Genomic DNA, 24,109 nt, shown 5'->3' on the forward strand with positions numbered 1-24,109 from the left:
TTTAGAGTTACCTGTGCTAAGTTATATGTTTACTGCATTTTTATTATATAACGTTGTGTATAGTAGTAAGTTATGTGGTCCAAGCGGGGACGTTGGAGTTTCACCAGGGGGAGGATGTAGCCAGGTCCCCCTCGCGCACTCGCCCCCTCCTTTGTCCCTCTCGCGCACTCACCCCTTCTTCCCCGTTGCGCGCGTGGTTGCGGCCGGTTGCCGGGGACGCGAGCGGCGAGCAGGCCGGTTGCCGGGGACGCGATCGGGCCGTCGCTAAGGCCGCGATCGCGTTGCCACCGGCCCGGCGGCTAGCAGAGCAGGGCGCCGCCATGACAGTGAGCTCGCGCATGCGCAGGAGGCCGATAGCGCGGGAGGCCCCAGATAGCTCGCGCATGCGCGAGAATAGGCTGCCAGCCCCCAGGGTGCTTAGGGGCAGAGACACCTGACGCCTGGGAGCCAATCAGAAGGCCAGATTCCCCTGCTAGCAAGGGGATACATTTCGCGGGGTTTTGCAGCTACGCACTCACTCAGGATCCGGACCAGCTAGGGGTAAGAGGTGGGTGCAGGGGTCAGTGACCCTCTGCATAGGCCAGCAGCCCCCAAGGTCCCAGTTAGGTCCTGAGTCACCTTATAGCTTGTGGAGCTTAGGGACAGGCCCTAGATAGGGACACTGCCCCTTTATTTGATCAAGTAGTCAGGGACACAGAGCGGAAGCCGTGCGGCCCTGCGAGGTGGGTTCTGGGCTCAGAACACCACCAAAGACTCTAACACCAGGAGAGACATTGTTCGCGCTGGACTTTCAACCCACGCGGTGTGGAGGACAACGTCGGATCGTGCGGATTGATATCGCGGTACCCGTGGCTGGAGCCCGGGCAGGTAACCTGCAACTCACGTGCACCAACCAGGCCTATCACCAAACACAGTGGCTGCGCAGTCACACATACACATGTACAGTGATATTTGACTCTGGGAGTACGAGACATTTGGGTGGGGGTTACTGGACACAGGGTGGGGTCACATAGAGGTGGTAGCGTCCGCCGTGACGCCTAGAGGTGATAGCGTCCGCCGTGACGCCTAGAGGAGGTAGCGTCCGCCGTGACGCCTAGTGTGGTTAGTGTCCGCCGTGACACCCAGTGAGGTTAGCGCCCGCTGTGGCGCATGTTGATTTGTGTTGATATATGTGGTTATACAGTAAAATCAGTCCTGTTTTACCTTCATTCGCTTTGTGTGGTTGTTTCCTGTGAGGGCCTCCTCCCACTCCGTTGGGATCCCTCCCAGGTGGAGGCGTTGCACCTATGATATGTATGTACCCCAGGTTCCCCAAGCGGAGGCTTAGGCTTCTGAGAGCCACACAGGTTGCACAGCAGGTAGTAGCGGCGGTATTCATAGGGAATACCCGTTACACTTGTAATGGCTATTATAGACTTCACATTACACAATTTGCTTTGTCGTGCTAATAATACATAATGATAAACCCCATTCCTACCGCACTATATATTTTTTAATATATACTGTATTTTCTGTGTGTTATTAATTCCCTTTTCATGTATCACAGAGCTTACATCTGCGCTGGGATACAGAAAAATATTGTTTATTGAAAAGATTGTGGGAAATCTTGCTCTCCATTCTAGCAGCATTTATAGCTTCAGATTAGTTATCACTTGGTATTGTACCATTTGTTTATTAATGAACTATCGCCTAGCTCAGAGGTTCGCAAAGTTTTGACCTTGTGCCCCCCTGCCTTCACACCTCCTGGCTCGTGCCCCCCCTCCTGCTCGGCTCCAGCATAAAATGACATTGTGGGGTCACATGACCCCGCGACGTCATTTGACGCCAGGTTACCATGGCGACGCGTCGCTGAAGACCAGGTAAGAGAAGCTGCAGAGACCTCACACGGTCCCCCAGCATTTAATTTAAATGCCTTGGGGGAGAGCGCTTGATGTCTGCAGCTGCCACGCCCCCCCTGGAAGATCTCCCGCCCCCCTGGGGGCACGCCCCAAACTTTGCGCACCCCTGACCTAGCTATCAAGTTGTGGCACCATTTTTAGATCTATTTTATGCATGGTTCTACTGTTGACTACAGATGGGTAAACTGTTTCTTAGAATTTTATTCCGACTCTGATTGGCCAGTTCCTTTCAACCACGGAATTCCAAACCTGAAAACTGAATCCAAATCTGAAAAAAATGTCATTATACTGTAGTAGGGGGAGGAAGAGTGTCAAAATGAAACCATTGTTTTGGGGTCTAGCTCTGGGTTGGTTAGGGCTGTTGCTGTTGTAGCTATAGCTCAAACATTTATACATTCTTTACTTATTAAAACTTGTAGTTTAATCATTAACCTGTGAGTGACTGGACTGACCCGTCTGTGTGTCAAGTGTCCACTCCTGGGATGTAGAAGGCCTGGATTTAGTGGTCTGTGCTCCTTTACTATTTCTGTGTCTTTTAAATTAATTATTTAGCAGTATATTAATATTTAAAAATCATAATATTAATAAGAATTTGGATTTTTGGTGGCGAATTTATTCGCCATCTTTTTGTTTTTATAATCCGACGTCGTATTCGATATAAACTCAGTCTGTGCATTGAATTTATGTTAAATCTGGACGAATTTAAAATAATCCGCACAAATTAAAGTTGGTACAATCCGAAGTGGTATTTTCCCGGCAAGGGAATATGGACCAGTCCATCCATCTCTACTGTTGACATATCAGCACCTTTACATATATATATATATATATATATATATATTATATATATATATATATATATATATATATATTAATTTTTATATATTGTTTGTACCCAGTGGCCAATACATTTATTTATCTGAGCAAGCAAGACATAAAGGCTCATATTTAACATGTGGTGCTATGACACAGACTTCTACTACTAATAAGGGGTTTAAAATTATTTCTACTACTAATAATACACATTTTTTATAGTTCTTTCCTATCCATTGGGCTCAACGTGCTTCACAGCTTCAACATAATACAGTATGCATCACTGTACAGGGTATAATTGTACAGGCACAGCCCATTTGCTAACAAGCTGACACCATGATTTGAACCCGGTTCCTCTGTTTTAAAGTCTGTACCATTGTTTTCAGAGGTAGTGCCTCCACTCCTTCAGCTCATACATGCCAACCATCCTGCTTCAGACAGAAGACTCACAATTTCAGATGATCCTTCCTATTTTGGAGCCAGAGGGAATATGCTGATATAGTATGGCCGGACAGATTAACTAGTTCCTTTTACAAGCAGTAAAGTTCTTTGTCTTTTCTTCACTTTATTGGAAAGCAGCAGATATACAAAGTTACTTGCAGGTGGTGGTGTAGTGAGAGAGGGCTTCTCTACAGTGAGGGTGCTTATAGTGGGGAAAAGGTAAAAAAACGATACTCTTACCAAGAGGTGGAAGGCATGAGTTGTGCTTACTTAGCTTGCTGAGGTAGAAAAGAAAGCTTAAGAGAAGTATGTCACAGGAAGAGAGACTGGACTGAGTAAACTGTGAATACAGACAGGGGACAGTGGGAAAGTCTACTTTGCCAGGGGAATTACAGGGGTTGTCACGGCAACCAACTCCAGCAAGCTAGAAGGTGAGAACATAACTAAATGTATCCATTTCCACCTGCACTGGGAATTATAACTGCAGGGAAAACAACATTAAATAAATGGCTAGCAGGCAGAGCTGCAAGGAAAAGGGGGGAGGAACAGGGGGCAACAGAAATAGACATTCCTGTTCCAAGACACCCCCCATCTGGTATCTGGATATACCACTATATAACTAGAATATGTGGAGCATATGTGCATACATAATAACAATGCATAACATCGTATTCACAAAACAATGCGAGAGTCTATGTCCACATAACGATGTGATACCAGACGGTATCACTGGCTTCAAAGTCCCTTGGCCAAAGTTCTTTGGCAAAGGGTGCCAGGTGGATACACCGATCCAGGTTAACTGGGTGCACCATAATGTCTTTGTGCAAAGGTCTCTGGCACCAACTAACAGGTGATTGAGTAGGAGAAAGAAACAATCAACACATCTGTTCCCATCTACACTGCACTCTGTCTCATTTTCCAATTGTGGGATTCAACTTGTCTGCTGCTCTAAAAGGGAGGTGGGGCTCAATGAGTAAAGACACTGACTCTGTAAAACAATGACACTGAGCTTGAATCAGGAAGGGGATGTGACTTTATAAATGTTGCAATGGAAACAAAATATGCTTGATACATTATAATACATAAAAAATGTTTTTTTTTTTTAAATGCTACAAGTATTTTCTCATAGTACAGAACTGATTTATTAAAAGCTTTGACGGGATTACCTCTTCCCTTGGGCCGCCATCACCACTATATTTAAATTGGGATACACTGTGAAAGTGAGTATGTGCCCTACCGTCAGATTTTGTAAAGAACACAAACAAGTCTCCTGGCTGGGCTCAGCACTCTACAAAGTAGGCATGGTAGACTCTCAGATACAGAAGGTTGTACCAAAGGCTTGGGGATAATATTTTCTGAGCAGCTAAACAGGGTGTTACTTATTATGAACTTCTACTTGGAATTATGTTTGCATGTACATTGCAACAATATAGTTTGACACTGCTAAATCTAGATGCTGGTACTGGAGGATGCCTAGTGGATGATGCCTGAAAAGTCTTCAGACACTTTGGATTAGATTAACCTTTTTACATCTATTTAATTGTACACGTCCCAACATTTATTAGTAATGATAAGAACTGCCCTGTTATAATCATAATGTGAGATAACTGATATAATTACATATTATTAGTGTATATTTTTACACTAGTGTGAAATACACATTGATTGAACAGGACAATATTTTTGTTGTTTTCATTCCTTTTGTTTCAACTATAGTTTATATACTGATGACACACAACTATATTTATCTGCACCTGACCTTACAGTAACATATCACAGATTGCCGATAGCCTGGGTTGCCCTTCATGACATCAAACATAATACAGTTTGTCTATGATGGAGCTCGTCATACTCCCAAGCAAACCAAGACCCTTTGTTCCCTTTTGCATAACAGTCAATAACACTACTATCCACCCAGTCCCACAAGTACATTGCAGAGGGTGTTACATTCAGATCCTCCCCCTGTTTCTCCCCTCATACAGTATGAACGCTGTTACTAAATCTTGTAGTTTTTTCCTCTGCAACATTGCAAAGACACACCCATTGTGTTCTTTGACTACTAAAACAGTAAGGCATGCCCTTGTTCTCTCCTATATAACTGCATCAGCCTTTTATCAGGCCTCCCTGCCTCATATCGCTCTATGCAATCTACAATGTATGTATGCATATCTTTATTTATATCGCGCCATCCAGGTAAACAGTGCTTTACAATACACGTGAAATAATATAACAAAATGGGGAATAAGGGCGTCAGACAAAACAATAGGAAAAGGGGTTACAATTTAAATCTATTCAAAATGCTGCTACACTATGCTCATCTACTGCTCTTTTAGACTCATAACTGTTTCTGACCCCCTGAAATCATTCTGCTTGCTTCATATTATTACCTTCAGAATGATCCTTCTTTCATTTAAGGCTTTACACGCCCTTGACCCTCCATATGTCTCAGCTCTGATCTCTTGTTACACCATACTCCCATACTCTCTCATTATACCATACTTTCTCTGTACACCATACTCTTACGCTCGACCCGAGGATGTGTCATGTTTGCAACTTTTACCTCCACAGCCCCCTCACCTACTTATGAAACTTTTTCCCTCTCAATATTAAGCACCTTCTCTTTCAATTTTTATAGCCCTATACTGAGTCCAGATGCACTTGACCTCTCTGACTTGCACTGTTTTAATAAATGCATTTGTACTCCTACTGTGTCTGAAAGTCTCCCCATATGCTAGTCCGATTGTAACATCTTCAGCCTCACGTTTCCCTTTGCCTAATGTTATAATCTGCTCGCTGCTCCTATCTCTATTGTTTGCACTTTATTTTTCCTGTACTGTTAATTTGTAAAATGCTACGTACCCTGTTGGCACTATATTGATAAAATTATACACATGTAACGGTGTTTCCCCCACCCGGTGGGAGATTTGGCCATTACGGTTCGTGTGGTGCATGATACCGGCTGGTAACAGGAGGTCTGAGTCATCCGCCGGTGGCAGTGGGGACACAGGACTAGGCTTCTGGGGTTCATACCCTACATATCTCTTTAGCAGTGCAGCTCTTCCATCTGCCATAGGCTCCAGGAACTGAAGGTGATCTCCCACGGTAGAACTATTACCTCTCCCCCCTAGTAAGGTCACGCACCAGGCAGGAGGTATAACAACAGGAACGGTTTATTATCTCTTCTGTACAGCACAGTAACATGCAGGCTTCTGCCCGATGCAGTACTTCTCAGCTACCACTGAAGGATGGTCACTGGACTGTCACTACAGGCCAAGGGCACCTGCAGCCGTCCTAGCTCTTCGATGCCTCCTTAGCAGAGGCAGAGGTATGGTCCGCACTCACTTTCCACCGGAGGGAAGAGGACAGGAGAAGGCCCAATAATCAGCCTCTCCACTGTGTGACCTGCCTTCCTCAAGTGGGTACAGGGAAAATGGTGGTGCATCTGCTGGTGCTGCTGCTGAAGATTGGAAACCACAAACTGCAAACCACAAAATATCCTAGGGACAAAAATTTATTTTAGGGCATAGTAACAGCCAAAAAGAACACTCTGACGGGAAACGCGTCAGAGTGTTCTTTTTGGCTGTTACTATGCCCTAAAATAAATTTTTGCCCCTAGGATATTTTGTGGTTTGCAGTTTGTGGTTTCCAATCTTCAGCAGCAGCAGCAGATGCACCGCCGTTTTCCCTGTACTCTCTTCAATTGTTTCTTGGTTGGAGCACGCTGGACAGGACCAGGATATCCCCAAGGTCAGCAGTGAGTAATCCATTTACTTCATTTATGTGATCAGCCCTACACACGGTTACCTAGACCACCACATAAGACTTACCTATATGGCTAGTGGCATAATCTATGGGAGTGTGTTTAACATTGGACTATCTGGAATCCTGAGTCTTATGAACTGTCCTATGCTATGAAGTTGTTTATATTTTTATACCATGATCAAACATTGCCTACTCCTGGTTAGCATCACAAGTGGGAATTAACCCTCCCCTTCCCTTCCATGTTCCTCAAGTGGGGAAAGGCACTGCTAAATTTGGGGCGGTATTGTCCTTAAGTACTGCCGGTAGGAGGGCACCAGGTCTGCCGCATGATTGGTCTTGCCCAGGCCTGATGTCACCGCCTCCCGCTGTCATTCAAATGCAGCTCCTCGGAGGGGGAAAACCCCCATATCAACTACTGGCAAGGCCTGCTTGTATCAGGGTTTGCTGCCAGGAGGGAAGCAGACTAGTAGCCACAGATGGCATGGCTACACACACATACAAATTTTCTATAACAAAACTAGAGTGGCCTTCATCTGTACATAATGTCTAATTTATTTTAAAGACTCTCTGTGGATTAACATGCAGAGAGTGAAGAGAGAGAGAGGCACTCCAGTGGTCTTTTCAAAAGTAGAACATTTATTACAGTGCGATAAACATTTCGGTCCACTTGTGAACCATTGTCAACAATGCAGATACCTGTACATGGACACAGTCATATACATTAAAACAAAGTAACTTTACAACGGATATAGTTTAGTTCCCAAATATTTTCTAAAAAAATGTCAGTAACAAACATTGTTTTTCAACAATGTAATTGCCTCATAGTGCACTCTGGATTTATTTTACACTTTACTAAGACTGATTAACACTCCCCAAATAAAAGAAATAAAACCACATTCTAGAACTCTATTTACAGAACACTAATGCACAATAACATGTACATTCTACGTTTTCATTCTTACATTTGTAATCAAATTGGATTGTGTGCTATGCAATACAATAGAGAAAGTTTCCACATGTATGAGGTAAAACAAATCTGGGATATTCATTCTTCTTTGTTTTTAGGAATTGAAATAGCTGTATGCTACATATATTCTATCTTAAGTTTTTATTTTCCCCTCATCCTTTCATGTTTTGATATAAGAATGAATGGATGTCATAGATAAGATGTGATGCGGCTGCTCACAAGTTTCTGATTAGTGCTACTAATTTAACCATTCTTGTTAATGCTCACATTATTATATTTGTGATAATCTACCCAATTTGTATACAATGCTACATTCATTATATACAAACATTCCTCTAAAATAATGGCTTTCAAACTGTGGTCTCTGGACTAAATAGTCATCCTTGAAGACTTTATTGGTGGACTCTTCAATATCCACTGAAAGGCATCAGTGTTCTGAGACTGTGACTTTTCTGGCCATTTGCAGAAGGCTATTATATGAGATATAGACCCAGTACAATACCTAATACATTCAGCATACATAGGAAATATATTAATTAAGCATTATGGTCCTCCAACTACTGATTAGCATTGAAATGATCAGTGATAGAAAGAAAAATTGAGAAACGATTCTCTAAAATCCTTAAAATGCCATTTTTTCTTACAAACACTACTATAAAAATAAACTGTGGCAATACTGAACATAACAATAGTTAAACAAAATATACCAAACAGAAATACATACAAATGTTACATTAGATTTTCAACATGTTCAAAACAGGTTGCAATAAAAAAAACTCAGCAAGTCAAAAAGAAACTTTAACTCACTAGATCCCATCTGTTATATTTGAATTCATAAATAATTGATTATCCATGGCTGCTAATGCTAAATTCTTTATTTCCAGTAGCCTGAGACAGTCCCCCCCCCCCCCTTCCCTCCCTATTCAAGCAACACGTGACTACTTGGTAAGAGTATTTTAAAGACAGTGAACAATACAGAAATGGAGAAAGAGAGTAAATTGTGATAAATAAAATGTCAATCTAATAATAAATCTGACCTATTTTTTAAGTAATTGTCAGTTCAATTCTATTTATATGAAATATTAATAGCATCCTTGTATTGTCACATGCCTCTCTGTGCTTCAAGAAGAGAAAACAAGTAGGAATGAGATATAACGTGAACAGAGAGATACAGAAAGACGAGTTGCAGAGACATAAGAAAAATGTGTCAACAATAAACAAGAGGAAAAGGGAAAAGATGAAGGTGGAAACTAATCTCTGTTTGTCATTATGACTGCCAGAGTATTGGCAAAGAAGCAGCATCCTTTTATTTCAATTTTAATCATTTCTGAATTTTAATACCCAGCTTCTTTTGTAATTCTCCTGGCATTCCTCATATGCATTCATAGCAGCCAAAACACCAATGTAAATTGCATGGCAAACAACTACACCATTGATGCAATTCTCCAAAATGAACCAATTGGTGACAGCAAAAGGGAATGTCCACCAAGTGTTTATGCGGATCTCTATTCCATATCACTAATCCAGTTAAACTCACATTTTTTTTTTAGCAGGTAGGTAATGTAGAGAGCTGTAAAAAACATAAAATGAGCCAGTTATAATGCAATAATCAGTGACCATCAGTGCCTGGAAAAATGAGTTTGCTCTCTCTCTCTGGCACTAAGGAGCATCACATGATTATTTAATTACAGCTCTAATTTTTGTCTTGTGGATGGCAACATATCAACAATTAATAGGGCAAATAGAGGAGACTGCAGTTTTAAAGAAACAGAATCATGTTAAAGTGTTGTTTGGGTTTGCAGAATGTCAGAGCAGAATGATATCAATATGCATCCTGCCAAGTACAACTGTAATTATGACATGGATGCTATATAGGATCCCCTTCACTAAAATGATTTCCTTTTGTGCAAAACCAAGGGGGAAAACACTTGTCTTCGGTAAGGGAACACGTATTCTTGTAGAATCAGATAACAGTGCTGGTCTCACCATTTTTTTATTTTTCAACCACAACTATGAATAATATTATGATGACTCACTTTTGTAAATTGTGCATCATATTGTGATTATAATGTATGAATAACAAATCACCCAATACAATTAGCATGGGGGAAATGTTAGCTGTATGAGTACATTGCTAAATTACACGAGGTACAATTTACTTCACTAAAGTATGGATGGATTCTCATAAAATATCACCCCTCCAACTAAGTTAATTATTTTACAACATAATTCATTGTTGAATAATGTATACTAAATACAAACAAAGATATTCCTGAAACCAACTGCAATGAATATATACAACATTTCATAAACTATAGCTCTGATATTTGTTCAGAACGAGTTAATTTGAAGTTGTAATAGCTGAAAAAGCAGTGTTATTAAATAATCTGAGATATAAAAAAAATAATATGTTAGCATGTTAATGCTATTGAATTGTAAGCACCTCATGGCAGACATTCATTGCACATATAAAATGTAAAATACAGCCCTTTGCAGAATTATACAACAAATATATAGTATGTGTCCATATTAGTCTTTGCAGGCCGCTTTGGAACCCAGACAAATATATTACCCTACTAACAGATGTTTAGTGATTAAGTGAATGTTTAATTGTGTTTTCTTGATTTTACTTTGATGCTGTAACGTTAACATTGGTTTGATGCAGAAGATGTGGTGATAATTCAAACCATAAACTGTATAATTGCATTCTTATATATTGTGGGATAAGAATGTAGGGAAAGTATGAGCTTGTACAGAAAACATATTTAGCATTCCATTGTGATTTAAATAATAATATACATATAAATAGACTGTATGAAACTAAAATTCTAACAACACAAACAATAATATTACATGACAATCATTTTGTAGAACTATGTATGTATGTATACCTTTATTTATATAGTGCCATCCATGTACATAGCGCTTCACAGTAGTAACACACGTGACCTAGTAAGAATAAGCGCGCCAACAGAAAAGTACACATTAGGAAAAAGAAGTCCCTGCCCGAAGAGCTTACAGTCTAAGTGATTGTTATAAGGTATAGAAAAGGATAGTATAACACAGGGACATGGAACTCCAACATGATTCCTACATGACCCACAAATACTATTTTTCTGAAGATTTTTTTATGAATCCCAAGTAGGGAAGTTTTTTGGGGGTCCTTCACTTCTACCGCTTAGATTGTAAGCTCTTTGGAGCAGGGACTCTCTTTCCAATTGTTACTTTAATGTCTGAAGCGCTTATTCCCATTATGTGTTCTAAATTATTATGTCACGTTTATTATTGCTGTGAAGCGCTATGTACCTGGATGGTGCTATATAAATAAAGTTATACATACATACATACATAAGGATCTAAAGATGTTGGGAGCACTCCACTCTTTTCAAAATGGTGGTTGGTGCGCTATCAGTAAAGTGAGAATCCAGCAGAAATCGCTCCATAGACTTTAATAGAGAACTGTACTTGTGGCACTCTAAAAATCTGTGACAAAAGTCAAATAGACATTTAAAGTATTTTTAATGATGCAGACATAATAATCCCTTCTTCAGGTGTAAATACATACAATACGTACTATCACAGATATGAGAATGAATACAGAACTTACAAAACTTTGCAGAGGTCTTCTTCAGGCTTAAATTGTGCACGATCAGTACACATGAATAATTTTGAGGTTTTAGAGTATTTATACGCTATTACACCTGTAGAACTCTATTTGATTAGGATGTATCCCAGTTTAAGACCATTGTGCACTGCTCTGGGACCAACACGTATGTGTTTACAGCTGAAGAAGGGATTTCTCTGAAGGCTCTCATGTTTATGCAAAGTGACTGATTGGAGTGTGTTATACGTTCATATATCGGTCACTGACTAGTATATCTTGTGATCCTTTGGCTTCAGTACCGTGCTGCGGAATATGTTGACAAATAAATGATAATAATTTATCAACAATTTAGTGTCATTTTTGTAGCAATTGTTAAGTTGTAAACTTGCACACATTGCCTAATGTTTCATGTTGTTCTTGTTATCTTTCATACATTTGTTTGTATTCTGAAATATTATCAAGTAATATGTAATTGAGAAATCTGTTAGCCATTCACAGCAGAAGGTAGAAAGAGTGACCCAGTGGTAACATTCCAGAATTCAAGCAGGTGAATCTAACCTAAAATAACCAGTCTCAGTTCCTAGGGATCTTGGACAAGTCCCCTTATGTCTTGGTGCTTCAGGGAATTACATTTGAGTTATATTTAAGATAACTTAAGATTGCAGGCTCAATTGGATATCAACTGCACTTACCTGATGTCTCTGTAAGTCTCCAAACATACTACTTAGATAGGGATCAGCATTCCCCGCATGTGATCGCCTCCTCATCGAATACCATCACAAGTACTCATGGTCCAGATAACATGAGCACTCAGAAGATCTTTAAGGAATTATACACTTTCCTTGTGTTGAACGCTATAGACCTCACCTCAAGGGAAAACTGCACAGCAGATAACATCGTTCCCTCAACCGGAGGTTCAGGACCTGTGGCGCAGTTACCAGCACCAGGTGGATTCATTTTTCAAGGCACACAATAACGGAGGGAAGGGCAGAGGGATCCAGCAATATGGAAAACAGCTGAAGCGCTCAAATGCAGGTATATCTCAAAATGATAATAAGCCAGACCACTGTACCAGGGTACTAACAATTGATATAGTACCTATTGTATCATATAATGGGTACTATCCTCCTGAAGACAGGTGGTGTGTGGTGCAACCCACTCACCATCAGTCTCATTGGCAGGTTCCCCTGAAAAATATGCAAATACTCACATCCTGGTAGGGCAGGCAGGCAGGCTGTGCAGCTACTCAATGCAATACAGGGAAAAGGGAGACCAAAAAGTGCACCAGCACAAACGGAGCAGGAAGAAACCAGGACAAAAAAATTATTAAAAGGGCACTTTAATGTGGCAAAAGACCCATCCAATGCATTTCGAACGTCGCAGCGTTCTTTTTCAAGGCCAGCAGCCAGATCCCAGTTTGAGTGCATACTTCTTATCAGGCGACTATACAAACATTTATTTTGGTATAATGTTGAGTGTAAATGATAATTTTTTTGTTTTATCTATTTGAATTCATAAAGAATATTTTTTGGTTCTCAAGCTACCACTTAGGCTACAATTATACAGGAGCTGCTGGGCGGCAGCGCGATGAGGTGATGTCACTGCTGCGATCCGGCAAAGTGGCAAGTTCAACTATAGTCAGGTGGCACCCGGAGGAGACAGGGAGACGTGGCAGAGACGTGGCTGTGAGCGGGTCGCCCTCAATGGCTGAACTGCTCACATGACGCAGCCGTCGCCTGCCAAGAACAAATTCCTCTGTCCCCTCTCCAGTCTGCCACCCTGCAGGTCGGCGCTGCATGGCCATCGCGATAGGTATGTATGGTTACATTGGATTTATGCGCTTTGCTTTTCAGTCGCCGGGCAACTTTAGGTATAATCACGGCCTTAGATTGTAAATCATCTGGGGGCAGGGGTTGTCTTTCCTATTGTCTGATTTTGTTTCTTGCACTTATTGTATTCTCTGGGAAAGATCATTACAGAAACTTACAGAAACTTCCAGGCAGTTTGCAGCAGACCCAGAGAACTTTGGGAAAGATCATTACAGAAACCCTCCAGGCAGTTTGCAGCTGACCCAGAGAACATTGCTGGAATTGCTCTGACCCCTGAGGGCGTCCCATCGGCGGTAAGCCGGAAGGAGTGGCGGTTTCGACGGCCCTGACCTGCAAAGGCTCCTTACGTGGACCCTGGAGATGAGCGGAGGGTGTTCCCCAAGTGCCGTGGCGGTGTGCTTCCAGGCAAAGATCTTCCTAAAGGCAGCAAAGTGGATATCCTTCGATCCAGCGGTGGCCGTGTGACGTCGGGTAACCCATGTCATTGTGCATGAAATGCTGAATACTTTTTGATCTGATGTACGCAGATATCTTACCCTAACAATATATATATATATATATTTATTATACATACTTCACTATGTGCGTCTGCGCTTTTGTTTTCTTTGTATTTCAATTGCTCTAGGGGTGTTCTCATCCCTATCATTATAGCTGCAGACGCCTATCTTCAATATAGAGGTTGTTTTTTCAACTATTGTATCACATAGGTGGTTAATGGGTTAACGGAATATTTTACATTAGAGATATTTAGTTGCGCACTTATATTCGTTTGCATTATGACAACTCTCTGTCTGCCTCTCTGGGACCAATTTTACTTTATGTTGAACACTAACCTCTTGTGTGGTACCATATCGAATGCCTTTGCAAAATATAAGTAGATCACATCAACTACATTACCCTGGTCTGAATTCCTTCTTACCTACTCACAGTCCATTTATTTGAATAGTAGTGTACAGTATGTATTCCAACACCAAAGGTGCCTTATGGCAGAACACTGCTTAGTAAATATGTCCCACTGTCTTTATCCTTTATAAGTAGTTATAAGTACTACTAACTCAAGTCACTTTGTTATATTACTTTCTCTCTGCATTGGTATTATTTGCTGTGCTTCACCTTGTTTTTACTTGTATTTGTCAGAAAACATGTGTTTTATTTAATCTCCCCTGGCCCCAGTAACTCATAGCCCTGAGTACATATGATTACTTTCTGCTTGAAGTCCTTTCAAGGTTATAATCAACAGCATAGATATCCTTTACAGGTATGCTAGTAGTAGAAAGTGGTGCACTGCTAGCCGTTAGCTGGTAGTGGACTCTAGTCCTGTTGGGTCGTACACCATTCCAGTCATTATGTTGGTGCCTTACACTCATCAACTCAATACAGTTGGTATGGAAATCCTTTTAGAGATGAGACTCATTTAAATATACTTTGCATAGCTATTTGCACTTCTCTGGGTACCTCAGGTGTGCTCCTTTTTCAGCACAAGCTTGTCTCCATAATTTATTTGGAGGGAAGTTTGAGGGGATATATATACAGTACACACAAAGGGAGACACTACTAAATTGAAAGTGTCTGTCCCTCTTACATATATCTGCTCTCCTTTTTAAGTACCCAATATGTAGACAGATTTTGGTGTGGGGGGATGGATTTGACCTAAACAAGCCATGGAATTCTGGGAACTGGATTTGACCTTGCTCGCTCATCTCTATTACTGATACATGTATGTACAGCATGTATGTCTTGTTTATATTGCACCATCAAGGTATATAGCACTTCACAGCAGTAATACAAGTGACATAATAATATAACACATAATGGGAATAAGCGCTTCAGACATGACAGTAACAAGGAAAAGAAGTCCCTGCCCCGAAGAGCTTACATTATGAAAATAAAAATGTGCTTTTTGCATATAATAAATATCTTATATAATTGTGAACTATAACAATCTAAATGTATCTGTATTTTGAATACTGATGTTAATGTAGCTCTCAATATCAGCAGTGCCCAAACACATTTGATATGTTATCATGTATTTATAAATCGCAGGCCGGTTCTGCTGCAATGTTCAATGGGAGAGGGGACATAAGAATAACAAATATTGCAGGAAGTTATCACATTCAATAGGGAATCCTGCTTACAAATTTTTGGATAAACTAGGTAAATTCTTTCATGATATCACTAATCTGTTTAATTTATGTATAAAGTGTTGCTATAAGTCATTTTGTTGTAAAACAGACATACAGAAGAATTGCAGGTTGGCGCGTCTCTGTACGCTAATGTTTAAACCCATTTTTATGTGTGTACGCCTATTGTACATCATTTTCACAAAGACAAAAAATACGCCAGGGGGTGCAGATAGTGGAGGAGTTGCTGTGATGTCTGTAGTGTATACTGTAAATATGTAAATAATATGTCATAATGTAATATCAAATAAAAGCATGCACCACTTTTGTGCATCATAAATGCATTTGTGCATCAAAATTGTCATCAAGTTTTTTGTTGCGTAAACAATAAATGCAAGAAGATGAAACATTACTTAGTACATCCATATGTATGAACAAAGCCAGTCAGCTGCTGCTTCATCAGTCAACGTATGTAACTGCTAAACTGTGCATTTGATTAATGGTAAGATAAGAGGATAATGGTATGAGGAAATAAATGAATATATAATTCATGTACTTTATTTTTGCTAATGATTTCAGGTCGGTAAAGGAATTCCTATCGCAATACACTCTTTCAGTAAATTTTTCAAGTTTTTATACAAGTATCAAAGTCTCCAGGGGGGGAAAAAAAAAACAGAAGAAAAAAACAGAAGAAAAACTGGAGAAAAACACTAATAGATGTATCAAAGAAATCGGCTCTAAAGAATACAACAGGAATTTTTTCATTCAGAAATATTGTGCAGTTTTTGTTCTCCAGATTTGCCCTGGTTTTGCAGCTGGGTGTCTTTGATGCATAACCCCCAAAAGGACACATGTTTCAAGGCAATGTGGTGCAATTCTGGGTGGTGGTGGGGGGGTTGGGGGGAAGGAAGTCTGTCCCAAATGTATCACATAATACATGTCAATTGAAAGCAATAGGATTTTTGTATTTGATACATCTGGTGCAGTCTCCTTTGCCTCAGAATTGCCCCACTTTTGCCGCGATACATATACCATATACATACATCATCTGTATGTTAGCATAATACTAGTAATGTGAAAAGAACGCTTGATTACTATATTACTATGTTTGAGCAATTGAAAACATTAACTGCTTTGTTGTAACCATTGCAGGTTTTCTAAAATATATATATTTTTAAATCATACATACTGTACATATACATAACGTTTATTATGACTGGCATATAACAATAATGAGACAAAACGGTGCTAGTATTATGAATACAAAACAAATGCCACAAACATGTTTGTCACAGTATCCAGCCAGTTGTACAAGCAAACAAGTAAAATCTATCCATCTATAATAAAGCTGCTATTCCAGATACTCTTTGGGGAAAAAAATGCGTGTTAGAGTTAACATGTACCTGCATATTATGTTGTGTTTTTAGTAGTCTACAGCTGTCTGCAAAAATACAGTGTAAATGGCATGCTATGCATGGGTTCTGAAAGGTATGATTTTCCTTTTTTTATTTGCAACTTAGCTATGCAAGGTTTAACAGGGAAGAGACAGGTTTTGCAGCTTACACCACAAGTACATATTAAAATGCAGACAAAGACATTATTTAGTGGTGTCAAGAAAATATATAATGTGTGTGTGTGCACTAACCTGCAAAGTAGTATTTATTTCAGGAAACTGCTAAGCTGACACCTTAAGCCAACATAGATAAATAGTCCCTGTGTTATACAAAATGTATCCTTTTCATTAAAGGTGATTTTATTTACAAATAAAAATACTGAAAATGACAACATATGAGCTAATTTGCCAGACATAGTTGCTATCCAAGTTAAATGCTTTAGATATAGTTCACTTGTAAAGGTAAGTTCTCATTGCAAAGCTAAATATTTCATTCAAGAATTGGGAGGTTTCACTTAAGAACAGAGTGATCATCATAACTTGAATCCCTGCAGAAACGGCACAATATCAATTCTGGATCATTACACTGATATTCTTCATTGTTCACTTGCAAATTGTTCATAAGTATATGATAATCTTTTGTGTGTAGGTAGTTTTTTTTAAAGCTATTGTTTCCATAACACAGCCCATACAAATTTGAAAGATATTTCTCTTTATGGGAATACTCAAAATATAAATGCTCAAACATAGAGATGTGCAAAGTTTCTGCCCAAATGTGGTACATGATAGTGTGTCAGTTCTATTTAGTAGTGTACCCATTGACTTACACTGTATATATATACCCCCACAAACCCTCATTTACACATGGAGAGATTCCTGTGGACACACCTTAGATACCTGGGAAATAAGACAATTTGCATATTTAAATTATCTTATTTTCCAGGTACCTCAGCTGTATTCATAGGTATCTCTCCATACTGGTAAGAATAAATCCCAGCCAAGGGAAAAAGCGCCGTGCACTGCTGCCGTGGAATCGCCGAAAGACAAGCTGATGCTTAAAACTGATGCTTAAAACTTGTTTATTGGATCATACAAAAATAGGAAAGTTCCTCACGAAGGAACACTCTGACGCGTTTCGTGCCCTTGAGGCACTTTGTCAATCTCTCCATACTGTATACTGTATGTTGTATGGATGAGTGTTTTGCAAGGTATATCAGTCAATGGGTATTAATCCTCCTTTCCTCTCCAGCAAAACCCATATTTCAGAGTAGATTCCTGTAGGGCGAACATCTACAATTTCATTAGAATGTTGCCTTAACCCTTTGACATAAGAAGTTTGGGCAAACACTTATTTTTTTTTTCAAATTGTCTATTTAAAATAAAAAAAGAATGAGCAAAACATAGTTGAAGCGGATTTGGGCAGGTTTGGTTACCTCTAAGTATACTGTATTGCCTATGCAATACTAAAAAATTATTAATCATTAGATATTAGCAAGTAGAGTGTAACGCTATAGCAATGCCAGTTCAATGCACACAGTACTGTACATGCACTTAATGTGAAAGAGGAATCCAGGTCTTAAAGGGTGGACAAACTAATTATTCAGTACTATTGGTACTATATATTTATAAATATGATGTGATGCAAAATTATAAGATGGCATAAGATCGTTTTTAGACATACTGTAGTGATATTTTTTGACAGACAGTACAATAACCTAGATGTAAGACATTTACAAGTGTTAATCTGAATACAAGACTGTGGTTTCTGAGACTGCCAGTGTTGATGAAATGAAAGAAACACTTGTGGCTAAATGGGCACACCTGCTTACATCCCTTCTGGGATTTTGCACTAAGGAACATGAACCGCAATTATGTTTTGAAAATAGTACACAGTGCATGGTGTTTATAAAGGTGAAGTTAATTTCAATGGCCGTAATATTTGATAATACATATTTTACCATTGCCTTCCCATTATACTTTACTGAGGGCATAGTGCATTCTGAAATGATTCAGTGATTGCAAAAAATATTGTTGGAAATACATTATTGGGGACTCTTAAAAATGGTCACTATTGTGAGTTACTAATTCAGCATTATTTGTCAGCTATGGCAACTACTGCTGTAGAAAAGTCCTAAGCCATTCCATACCATTGTTGTATAGTATGTGATTTACAGTTGGCTATCTTGGCCTAAAGTTGCAAAACAGCAAAATATAACTCAAACTGTGAAACAACTTTTCCAAATGTTAGAAAGTTGTGTTGCATGCCTGTGTGGGTCACTTTGTACGCATTGTTTGATGCATTTGAGAATTGGGACTACACCCTTAATCCAGAGATCATAGCAAAGATCAGCATAAATGGTCATTTTCAAGAAATCTTGGGCTCATTTTTTACAAATCATTAAAAGCCTCTCAGCAGTTTTTACAAAGTCAATACACTACATGAAGTACTAACTGACAATATTAGACAATCTAAGCCTACCAACCAAATTCATTTTTTTTTTTTTTTAATTTACATATTCCACAACTCTTCCTCAAAGGAGCCATCCATGCAATATCCTACATGTGTTTTTTTTTTTTTTTTTAAATGTAAATTATTCAGTTCTGTAGTATTAGATAATATTTATTACCTTTTTTATTTTAAAATTCAACTCTTAATGCCATTTCTGATGAGCTTTAACATACTGAGCATTCTTTGATTTCATTAGCAGGTTTTAGCACAACTACCAAGCAGTGCAAGATCTTTGTAACACTTTCCTGTTTGTGATCATTTGTTGCCAATATTCACAGCAGTTTGAGCTGCAAACTGTAACAATAGATGCTACCTTAGTAATAGAAGAATACATTGTAGCGGCTGAGTCACACTGACTGAAGAATTGATTTGAAACTGAAAGGCAGCCATTTAATGAACCTGTGGAAGCAGGATCTTTGCTGATCGATCACGGGAGAATCAATCAATTGGCAGCTTAGGTAATTCGTTTTCAATAAAGGTAATCAAAGGCTGCATATATTAAAACAAACACATTTTTTTTTTTACATTTTAAAGTGCTTGGATTGCTTTTTTAAGAACTCAAATTAACATTTATTTCACTTGCAAAGGAGAGAAACAATGCTATGTTACAACACACCAGTGACCGCATCCCACTTGGCTGGCCATTCACTAGTAATGCTGTTTTGCATACAAAGAGCTATTATTGAATACATATTTGAAGCTGTAGGACAACATAGGAATGTATTGCTACCCGAAATAACTTAATGGGCTTTCCAACACCCTTTTGGTCTAACAGTTCCTTATTTTTTTCACAGTTGCCTTCCTGTGTAACAGTTGCCAGTCTTCTTTAAAAAAAAATAAAATAAAAAAAAAATAGAGTGGGTATAAAACAAGGAAATTATGCTGCTTTAAACATAGAAACATAGAGATCTGTCACCCCCCCCCCATATTACACAGTGTACGTGCCTGTTAGGACAAACTAACCTGTCTACTGTTTCTAAGATAATAAAAGTAATATTAAAGATTAAAATGTCACACACACACACACACACACACACACACACACACACACACACACACACACACACACACACACACACACACACACACACACACACACACACACACACACACACACACACACACACACACACACACACACACACACTCTCTCTTAAGTATTTGTAATTATAGGTAACACGTATGTTTTTTCCATATGGACAAGAATTTACCCATACCCTAAAATACAAAGCTTGATGGTTACATTTGTATGGTTTGTTTAACTGGGACAATGTTAGTTTGTAATTGCTATCCCTAGTAAAAGTTACTGCTTTTTACAGTAATAACACACCAGAGTTAAAACTATGCTGGTATTTAAACGATCCTGAACAAGAGAAAGATCAGAAATGACATGTAACATTTCACAATACACCCAAATGGTCTTAAACATAGCTAACTTTACAATTAATGTTGTAAAGATTTGCAAAACATCGATGTAAAAAAAATGCAAAAAACTACTAAGATTTTCCAGTAAACTTTAAACAGACAGCAATGTGAAATGCAGCACAACCATAAGCAAACGCTGTTAGCAATATTAAACTGTATGTAATTAAGTAAGGCAAGTAAGTAATTCAGAAACACTCAAATAAGGCATACCTGAATTAAAGCCACAGCATGTGGCCGTGAGTGCAAATTGTTCTACTTCCTTCAGTCTACAAACTTATATAAATGACAGTGGTATTTCCTTGTCACTCTTATACTGTAGCTCCCGAGTTGGCAGTGGTTGACTGTAGTACAAACATCCCCTACAGATGTCTTTCCTCCCTCCCAGATGAGTTCAGACCTTTCACGGAAGATCCTCCCATGTCATTTCTGCAAAGCATTCCAAGGCATCAAACTATTTATTCTTCAGTTTTTTTCCCCTTGTAACTCAACACCTACATTTGTTGAAAACAAATGTCCAGAAAACCTACCAGCAACCCCCATCCACCACAGGTCCCACATCAAAACTTATTTAAACATAGAGATCTCTGACACCCTCCCACTACACAGTGGAGCCTGTGTAAGGACAAACTAACCTGTCTGAAACAAGTCATCCTTACATCTCAGCAATGCCCTGCACCAATCCTCATGTGTTTCAGTGAAATAGTATTTCTCTTTGATATATATAAAAAGTAATATCACCAGTTCATCCGTTTTGGAAGAGGGGCAGTTACCTCCCATTCTTTACAATCAAGGGATCCTTAATAAACATAATTTATTGTATAAAATGGCCGGCAATTAATCCTCATCATCCAAGACTCAAAAACAGTCATAGTCTTTCATATACATAAAAAAAAACAATGTAATTTAGTCCTATTTTAAAAACAAACATAAAACTATATATATATATAAAATATATGTGTAGAGGTATCGGTACTTTGACAGCCGAGACGATACCGTTCTGTTGTGTGTTCGCAAGTTGGTTTTTGAGGACAAGTCCTTTTGGGATCACAGAACGGTATCGTCTAATCATTTTTGATTTTATATACATATATATATATATACAGTGGTCGACAAATTACCAAAAAATCTACTCGCCGAACAAAAAAATCTACTCGCCACCTTGTACCACACGTGTGCTGCTTGGGCCAATAGGAGCTCGCCACAATGTTAAATCCACTCGCCCGGGGCGTGCAAATGTATTGGTTTGTCGAACACTGTATATATATATATACACACACACACACACACACACATATATTTAAAATACTTTGTCAGTATTTTTGGTCTTATATTTGACAAGGTATTAGTAACCGGTTTCCATTACATTTGTATAAAATATAACATCTTTTTACCACAGGTTATTATTTTGGAGCAGAAAGCTTGAAAATGTTGCATCCACAAAAAAAGTTAAGGTAACAAATGAGGTCTTCTCCAAACAGATGTTCTTACCAATTTTACATCATACAGACAAAATCTATAAACACATATGAACAATAAATAGGTTATCTTTGTTGTATTGCAGCTTTTTCACCAGGGGATTCACACACTAGAGTTCAAAGTAAATAATAAAGCAGAAAAACTAAATATCTGTAGAACCCATACGCGAATAGAGGGCCCCGCAACGCATTGCAAGAGATTATTTAGGATAATAATTATAAGTTAAAAAAAGCAGCTAAAAAGTAAACATTTTCTTAGCAGTGGAAGGAATCCTTGCAGTCTCATAGAACTCAGGGATGCTGGAGTTTCTAGGGGCCCTGGAAACTTGGTTCTAGTTATACTGGTCACCAATTGTGGCTACCACCCATGGGTCAAAAAGTTGGACAGAGCCCTAACAATTAGACAGAGAAACCATGATGGGCATTTATAAGATTTCAAGTGCTCATGTGATACTCTGCAGCCTTCCTCATCAAAGCATACAAAGCAAATACAGAGTAATATACAGTATTGTCAATAAACACTCACAAACATCGGAGTAGATACAAATAAATAATACAGATATCATTTTTGTTGTCAAAACTGTCAACGTAGTGACCGTTTTAGTGCCACTGTCCATTGCTGGATCTGCTCTTCTTATTGAGCACCCATATAACATAGAAAAGGACACCTGTCCAAGGGTGACACCTTCTGGAGTTTGCTCCAGTGTACAGAAATTCAGAAGTTCAGGAAAAGCAACTTGTGATCTTTTGCGTGTCTGTATGTTACATGGCACAGTAGAGGCATACAGGTTTATTACATGTACAGTATATCATTCAGTGCTGGAGGGACAGAAAAGTGAACCCATCATAGCAATAATCATAGTGTAATTAGAGTGAAAATCCTTCACACATCTGCTTATAGCTAAATGTGTATTGTTTACTTGCAATAGAAAAACAGTGCACATTGCAAGTTAAGTGATCATGGTGCAAGTTTCAGTGATGGCCCCTTTCATCCGGGAGTAATTGGGAGGCTAGAGACCCCGTCACCAGTACATAGACATGAAGCGCACTGGCCCGATGACCATACTAACTTTAATAAATCATATACATAGTGGTTGTCTTTTAACCATAAAAAAGCACAGGATGCATGAAGTGGCTAATTCAATTTTGTGCTGACCATCGTTTTTCTTGCAAACTATGACTGGCCAGATATCCCCACCCACCCCGTGTCCTGGAGCGGTGACGGGTGGTATAAATATGCTTCTCGCATTGTGTAAAGCTCCCTCTGCCGGCAGAACATGCGCTGCCACACACACACACACACACACTGTACCTTGGGCAGCACCACCACTGTCTTCCTTCTCCTGAACTTCACTTTGTCTCTTCTTTCTCCATCAAAAAGATTCCCTCCTCCCCAAAAATGAAATAATTGGCGGGGACACTTGCCCCTTGGTTTGTGCTGCACTTTCTCTTTAATTGTGTCGTGGCTTCCTGGAAATAAGCTCTTCCTTCTACAATTAAAAATAAATAGAAAGAAACAAACGGGGCGAGGGTTATCTCTCCCCTGTCCTGTGTGCGTGCGTGCTGTCTTCTCCCCGGGTGGGACAGTCTGTGAGTGACTGTGCGTGTGTGTATATAGATATATACAAAGATATGCCGTGTGTGACTGTGGGAGGAGAGGTGTGAGCCTGCTCATACCTCGCCGCCCTGTGCACCTCCCAGTCTCAAGCTCCCTGATTGTGTTTAACTGAGACACAGATAAGACACCAGTGTGGAGGGTGGCTACAATACCATTTTTTTTACCACTTGTAACACCCCTATCCCCCCCACCCCCCTGGCTGCAGAAGATAGGGTGTACACGTTTTCAGTCTCTTTGCACTGCAGACAGGGTTTC

At 39.3% G+C, this 24,109-nt stretch overlaps 1 protein-coding gene across 1 annotated transcript in view; it reads right to left on the minus strand.

Annotated features, from left to right (window-relative positions):
* SATB1 (SATB homeobox 1) overlaps nt 1-23,828 on the minus strand; it is a 187,256-nt gene extending 163,428 nt beyond the window's left edge. Inside the window, exons 1-2 of the mRNA XM_075586910.1 lie at nt 23,549-23,828; nt 20,972-21,187 (exon numbers count right to left, since the gene is read on the minus strand). The gene's annotated coding sequence lies outside the window, so the exon portion shown is untranslated. The remainder of the gene's footprint in view (nt 1-20,971; nt 21,188-23,548) is intronic.
* Between the last annotated feature and the right edge of the window lie 281 nt (nt 23,829-24,109).

Source organism: Ascaphus truei, chromosome 2 (genome assembly GCF_040206685.1).
Source record: "Ascaphus truei isolate aAscTru1 chromosome 2, aAscTru1.hap1, whole genome shotgun sequence".
Classification (NCBI taxonomy): domain Eukaryota; kingdom Metazoa; phylum Chordata; class Amphibia; order Anura; family Ascaphidae; genus Ascaphus; species Ascaphus truei.